We start from the raw sequence: 6,663 nt of genomic DNA on the forward strand, positions 1-6,663 counted from the left end.
AACCTGTTACTCCTACCCCCTACTTTTTCGAACATTCTGTTAAAAATCGCACAACATTTCAGCGCCCTGCTGCTCATGCCAGGAATATAGTATATGCATATGATTAGTATGTGTGGATAGAAAACACTCAGACGTTTATAAAACTGGTTAACATGTTAGTCCTATAGGGGCAGTATTTCATTTTTGGATAAAAAGACGTGCCCGTTTTAAGCGCAATATTTTGTCACGAAAAGATGCTTGACTATGCTTGGAATTGATAGTTTTGGAAAGAAGACACTCTTACGTTTCCAGAACTGCAAAGATTTTCACTGTGAGTGCCCTAGAACAAATGCTTCAGGCAAAACCAAGATGTTTGACCGACCAGGAAATTAACAGGATTTCTGAGGCTACGTTTTCCATGATCGCCTTATATGGCTGTGAATGCGACAGGAATGAACGGACACTTTCTCTTGTTTCCCCAAGGTGTCTGCAGCATTGTGACGTATTTGTAGGCATATCATTGGAAGATTGACCATAAGAGACTACAATTGCCAAGTGTCCCGCACGGTGTCTGCGTGGAAATTGGTGTGCAAAAGTCAGCTACCAGTATTTTTCCATCCGAATCAGAGAAGAATGCAGGCTTCCAGGGACGGCATTTCAATGAAGAGATATATGACAAAACACCTTGAGGATTGATTCAAACAACGTTTTCCATGTTTCAGTCGATATTATGGAGTTAATTCGGAAAAAAGTTTGACGTGTAGGAGACTGAATTTTCGGTTAGTTTCGGTAGCCAAATGCATAGTAACAAAACGGAACGTTGTGTCCTACACAATAATCTTTCAGGAAAAACTGGACATCTGCTATGTAACTGAGAGTCTCCTCATTGAAACATCTGAAGTTCTTCAAAGGTAAATTATTTTATTTGATCCCTTTGCTGGTTTTTGTGAATATGTTGCGTGCTAAATGCTAACGCTAAATGCTAAGCTAGCTATCACCACTCTTACACAAATTATTGATTTTCTCTGGTTCTAAAGCATATTTTGAAAATCTGAGACGACAGGATTGTTAAGAAAATGATAAGCTTGAGAGCAGGCATATTTATTTCATTTCATTTGCGATTTTTAGAAATCGCTAACGTTGCGTTATGGTAATGAGCTTGAGGCTGTAGTAACGCGACCGCATGCGGGATGGGGCGGACTATGAGGTTAAGTCACGGCTGTGACTATAACAGAATGTGCGTTTCATCGAAAAGCGCAGGAAAATCTGATCACTGAAAATGGAAATATATATCCATCCGCCAATTCAACCCATTAATAAAGGCGAACCACATTAAATGGGGCTGAGGTTGCAATACCTACAGCTTCCACACGATGTCAACAGTCTTGTCATTTGCCTAGGCTTTGTTTCTTGGTCAAACGAAGAAGAGACAAGCCATTTGTTCAGGTCTCCGACCGGATATTTTGGTTGAGATTTACCCGGACATTATTTCCAGACTTACCCCATATAGAATATACATCGCCTCGTGATCAATTTGATCGCTTATTAACGTGTACTAATACCTAAAGTTGCATTACAAAAGTATTTCGATGTGTTTTGTGAAAGTTTATGGTCAACTTTTTTAATAAAAAAAAATGACGTTATAAGACGCTATTTTTTTCGTTTATCACACAGTCTTCATAGATCGATATCTAGGCTATATATGGACCGGTTTAATCGAAAAAAAGACCCAATAGTGATTATGGGACATCTAGGAGTGCCAACAAAGAAGATGGTCAAAGGTAATGAATGTTTTATATTTTATTTGTGCGGTTTGTGTAGCGACGACTATGCTAATTATTTTGTTTACGTCCCCTGCGGGTCTTTTGGGGTGTTACATGCTATCAGATAATAGCTTCTCATGCTTTCGCCGAAAAGCATTTTAAAAATCTGACTTGTTGCCTGGATTCACAACGAGTGTAGCTTTAATTCAATACCCTGCATGTGTATTTTAATGAACGTTTGAGTTTTAACTAGTACTATTAGCATTTAGCGTAGCGCATTTGCATTTCCAGATGTCTAGATGGGACGCCTGCGTGTCAGGTAGGAGCAAGAGGTTAATAAACGTTAATAATCTATCAAATTGATCACGGGGCGATCTGTATTTGATAGCAGCAAGTCTTGAAATCATCCTCCATTGTTTTCAATTTCACAACATCCTGTGGTGAGACTAAAACAGGAAAGGCCAAAACGTCATCCAACCAAGGATTAAGTAGACTGGAAATGCCAGTACTGGAGACATCGTGTGGAAGCTGTGGGCGTTTACAGGGCATCTTCATTTATTTTCGGTCGCCTTAGACAATACATTGACTGGCGGATTAATATATTTTTTGTGTTTTTGGTGAACAGTTTTTCAAGGGATTTTTACTCCTAAACACGTTATGTTATAGCCACAGACACGATTTAACCAGTTTTAGAGACTTCAGAGTGTTTTCTATACACACATACTTATCATTTGCATATACTATATTCCTGGCATGAGTAGCAGGACTTTGAAATGTTGCGAGATTTTTAACTAAAAGCTGCGAAAATGTACATGATCCCTAACAGGTTTTAAAGTTAGTGAGGGAGATTAACTCAGCAAAAAAGAAACTTCCCTTTTTCAAGACCCTGTCGTTCAAAGATAATTTGTAAAAATCCAAATAACTTCACAGATCTTCATTGTAAAGGGTTTAAACACTGTTTCCCATGCTTGTTCAATGAACCATAAACAATTCATGAACATGCACCTGTGGGACGGTCGTTAAGAAAGCTTACAGGCGGTAGGCAATTAAGTTCACAGTTATGAAAACTTAGGACACTAAAGAGGCCTTTCTACTGACTCTGAAAAACACCAAAAGAAATGTGCGTGAACTTGCCTTAGGCATGCTGCAAGGAGGAATGAGAACTGCAGATGTGGCCGGGGAAATAAATTGCAATGTCCGTACTGTGAGACGCCTAAGACAGTGCTACAGGGAGACAAGATGGACAGCTGGTCATCCTCACAGTGGCTGACCGCATGTAACAAGACCTGCACAGGATCGGTACATCCAAACATCACACCTGCGGGACAGCTACCGGATGGCAACAACAACTGCCTGTGTTACACCAGGAACACACAATCCCTCCATCAGTGCTCAGACTGTCTGTAATAGGCTGAGAGAGGCTGGACTGAGGGCTTGTAGGCCTGTTGTAATGCAGGTCCTCACCAGACATCACCGGCAACAACGTCGCCTATGGGCACAAACCCACCGTCGCTTGGCCAGACAGGACTGGCAAAATGTGCTCTTCACTGACGAGTCACGGTTTTGTCTCACCAAGGGTGATGGTCAGATTTGCGATTATCGTCGAAGGAATGAGCATTACACAGAGGTCTGTACTCTGGAGTGGGATCGATTTGGAGGTGGAGGGTCTGTCGTGGTCTGGGGCAGTGTGTCACAGCATCATCGAACTGAGCTTGTTGTCATTGCAGGCATTTCAACGCTGTGCGTTACAGGGAAGACATCCTCCTCCCTCATGTGGTACCCTTCTTGCAGGCTCATCCAGACATTGCAGACATGACCCTCCAGCATGACAATTCCACCAGTCATACTGCTCGTTCTGTGTGTGATTTCCTGCAAGACAGGAATGTCAGTGTTCTGCCATGGCAAAGAGCCCGGATCTCAACCCCATTGAGCACGTCTGGGACCGGTTTGATCGGAGGGTGAGGGTGAGGGCCGTTCCCCCCATAAATGTCTGGGAACTTGCAGGTGCCTTGGTGGAAGAGTGAGGTAACATCTCACAGCAAGAACTGGCAAATCTGGTGCATTCCATGAGGAGGAGATGAACTGCAGTACTTAAATGCAGCTGGTGGCCACACCAGATACTGACTGTTACTTTTGATTTTGACCCCTCCTTTGTTCAGGCACACATTATTATATTTCTCTTAGTCACATGTCTGGGGAACTTGTTCAGTTTGTGTCTCAATTGTTGAATCTTGTTATATTCATACAAATATTTACACATGTTAAGTTTGCTGAAAATAAATACATTTGACAATGAGAGAATGTTTCTTTTTTATAAGTCTCCAGTTTCAGTGATTTTTGCAATTCATTCCAGTCATTGGCAGCAGAGAACTGGAAGGAATGGCGGCCAAAGAGGTGTTGGCTTTGAGGATGACCAGTGAAATATACCTGCTGGAGCGTGTGCTATGGGTGGGTGTAGCTATGGCGACCAGTGAGCTGAGATAAGGCGGGGTTTTACCTAGCAAAGACTTATAGATAGCCTGGAGCCAGTGGGTTTGGCAACGAATATGAAGCGAGGGCCAGCCAATGAGAGCATACAGATCGCAGTGGTGGATAGAATATGTGGTATTGGTGACAAAAATGTGGCACTGTGATAGACTGCATCCAATTTGCTGAGTAGAGTGTTGGAGGCTATTGTGTAAATGACTTCGCTGAAGTCAAGGATAGGTAAGATAGTCAGTTTTACGAGGGTATGTTTGGCAGCATGAGTGATGGAGGCTTTGTGGCGAAATAGGAAGCCGGTTCTAGATATAATTTTGGATTGGAGATGCTTAATGTGAGTCTGGAAGGAGAGTTTACTGTCAAACCAGACACTTAGGTATTTGAGGTGTCCACATATATTAAGTCATAACCGTCCAGTGTAGAGATGCTATCGTTTAAGACCTTGAGCGGGGCTGAGGTGCACCCTTGACCAGCTCGGAAACCAGACTGCATAGGGGAGAAGGTACGGTGGGATTCAAATTAGTTGGGGATCTGTTTGTTAACTTGGCTTTCGAAGACTTTAGGAACGCAGGGCAGGTTGGATATAGGTCTTTAACAGTTTGGGTCTGGAGTGCCTCCCCCTTTGAAGTGGGGGATGACCGCTGCAGCTTTCCAATCTTTAGGGATCTCAGACGATACGAGAGGTAGAATAGGCTAGTAATAGGGGATGCAACATGGATAATTTTAGAAAGAGAGGGTCCAGATTGTCTAGCCCAGCTGATTTGTAGGGATCCAGATTTTGCAGCTTTTTCAGAACATCAGCTGTCTGGATTTGTGTGAAGGAAGGAGAAGCGGGGGTGGGGGGCTTGGGCAATTTACTGCAGGGGGTGCAGAGCTGTTGGCCGGGGTAGGAGGAGCCAGGAGGAAAGCATGACCAGCTGTAGAAAAATGCTTGTTGAAATTCTCGATTATTGTAGATTTATTGGTGGTGACAGTGTTTCCTAGCCTCAGTGCAGTGGGCAGCTGTGAGGAGGTGCTCTTATTCTCCATGGTGTCCCAAAACATTTTGGAATTAGTGCTACAGGACGGAAATTTCTGTTTGAAAAAGCTAGCCTTAGCTCTCCTAACTGACTGTGTATATTGGTTCCTGACTTCCCTGAAAATGTGCATATCTTGGGGGCTATTCGATGCTAATGCAGTACGCCACAGGATGTTTTGTGCTGGTCAAGGGCAGTCAGGTCTGGAGTGAACCAAGGACTATATCTGTTCTTACTTCTACATTTTTTGAACGGGGCATGCTTATTTAAGATGGTGAGGAAAGCACTTTTAAAGAACAACCAGGCATCCTCTACTGACGGGATGAGGTCAATATCCTTCCAGGATACCCGAGCCAGGTCGATTAGAAAGGCCTGCTCGATGAAGGGTTTCAGGGGGTGTTTGACAGTGATGAGGGGTGGTCATTTGACCGCGGGCTCATTATGGATGCAGGCAATGAGAAGTTAGTGCTGAGATCCTAGTTGAAGACAGCAGAGGTGTATTTAGAGGGCAGTTGGTCAGGATGATATCTATGAGGGTGCCCATGTTTACGGATTTAGGGTTGTACCTTGTAGGTTCCTTGATCATTTGTGCGAGATTGAGGGCATCTAGTTTAGATTGTAGGATGGCCGGGGTGCTAAGCATATCCCAGTTTAGGTCACCTAACAGTACAAACTCTGAAGATAGATGGGGCGCAATCACTTCACATATGGTGTGCAGGGCATAGCTGGGGGCTGAGTGGGGTCTATAGCAAGCGGCAACAGTGAGAGACTTATTTATGGAAAGGTGGATTTTTAAAAGTACAAGTGTTTGGGCACAGACCTGGATAGTATGACAGAACTCTGCAGGCTTCCGCTGTAGTAGATTGTAACTCCGCCCCCTTTGGCAGTTCTATCTTGACGGAAAATGTTGTAGTTGGGGATTGAAATTTCGGCATTTTTGGTGACCTTCTTAATAAGGATTCAGTGTGCTACTTAGTGCTGTCTATCCACCTGCTAACAGGAGCTATTGTCCCAAAGTCCAATGAGAGCCAACCATTTGCACTCTCCTTAGATTACAGCCCTGCTAACCATTTAACATCAATGATATTGATCGAAAGCATTGCCATGAAGCAGCTTTAGGAATGATTGTGGAAAGTGCCATCCCACTGGACAAAAGCTGGTTAAATCAACATTGTTTACATGTAATTTCAACAACAACAATAAATGTGATCACTTTGAATCAATATGGATTTGCAAAAAGTCCTTTACATAAATCCCATCTTTTTTTAAATCAAACTTTTAACTTAAATCCATTTTTTGTTTATTTCACATTGAAGTCACTTTAGTTGACAACTCAAGCAAGTGAAGCCTAATTGAAAAATAAACTTTGAACTGACATTTGTGCCCGGTGAGATGTTACATAAATGTACAATATTTATCTTTAA

This window comes from Oncorhynchus keta, chromosome 4, assembly GCF_023373465.1.
Source record: "Oncorhynchus keta strain PuntledgeMale-10-30-2019 chromosome 4, Oket_V2, whole genome shotgun sequence".
Lineage (NCBI taxonomy): Eukaryota > Metazoa > Chordata > Actinopteri > Salmoniformes > Salmonidae > Oncorhynchus > Oncorhynchus keta.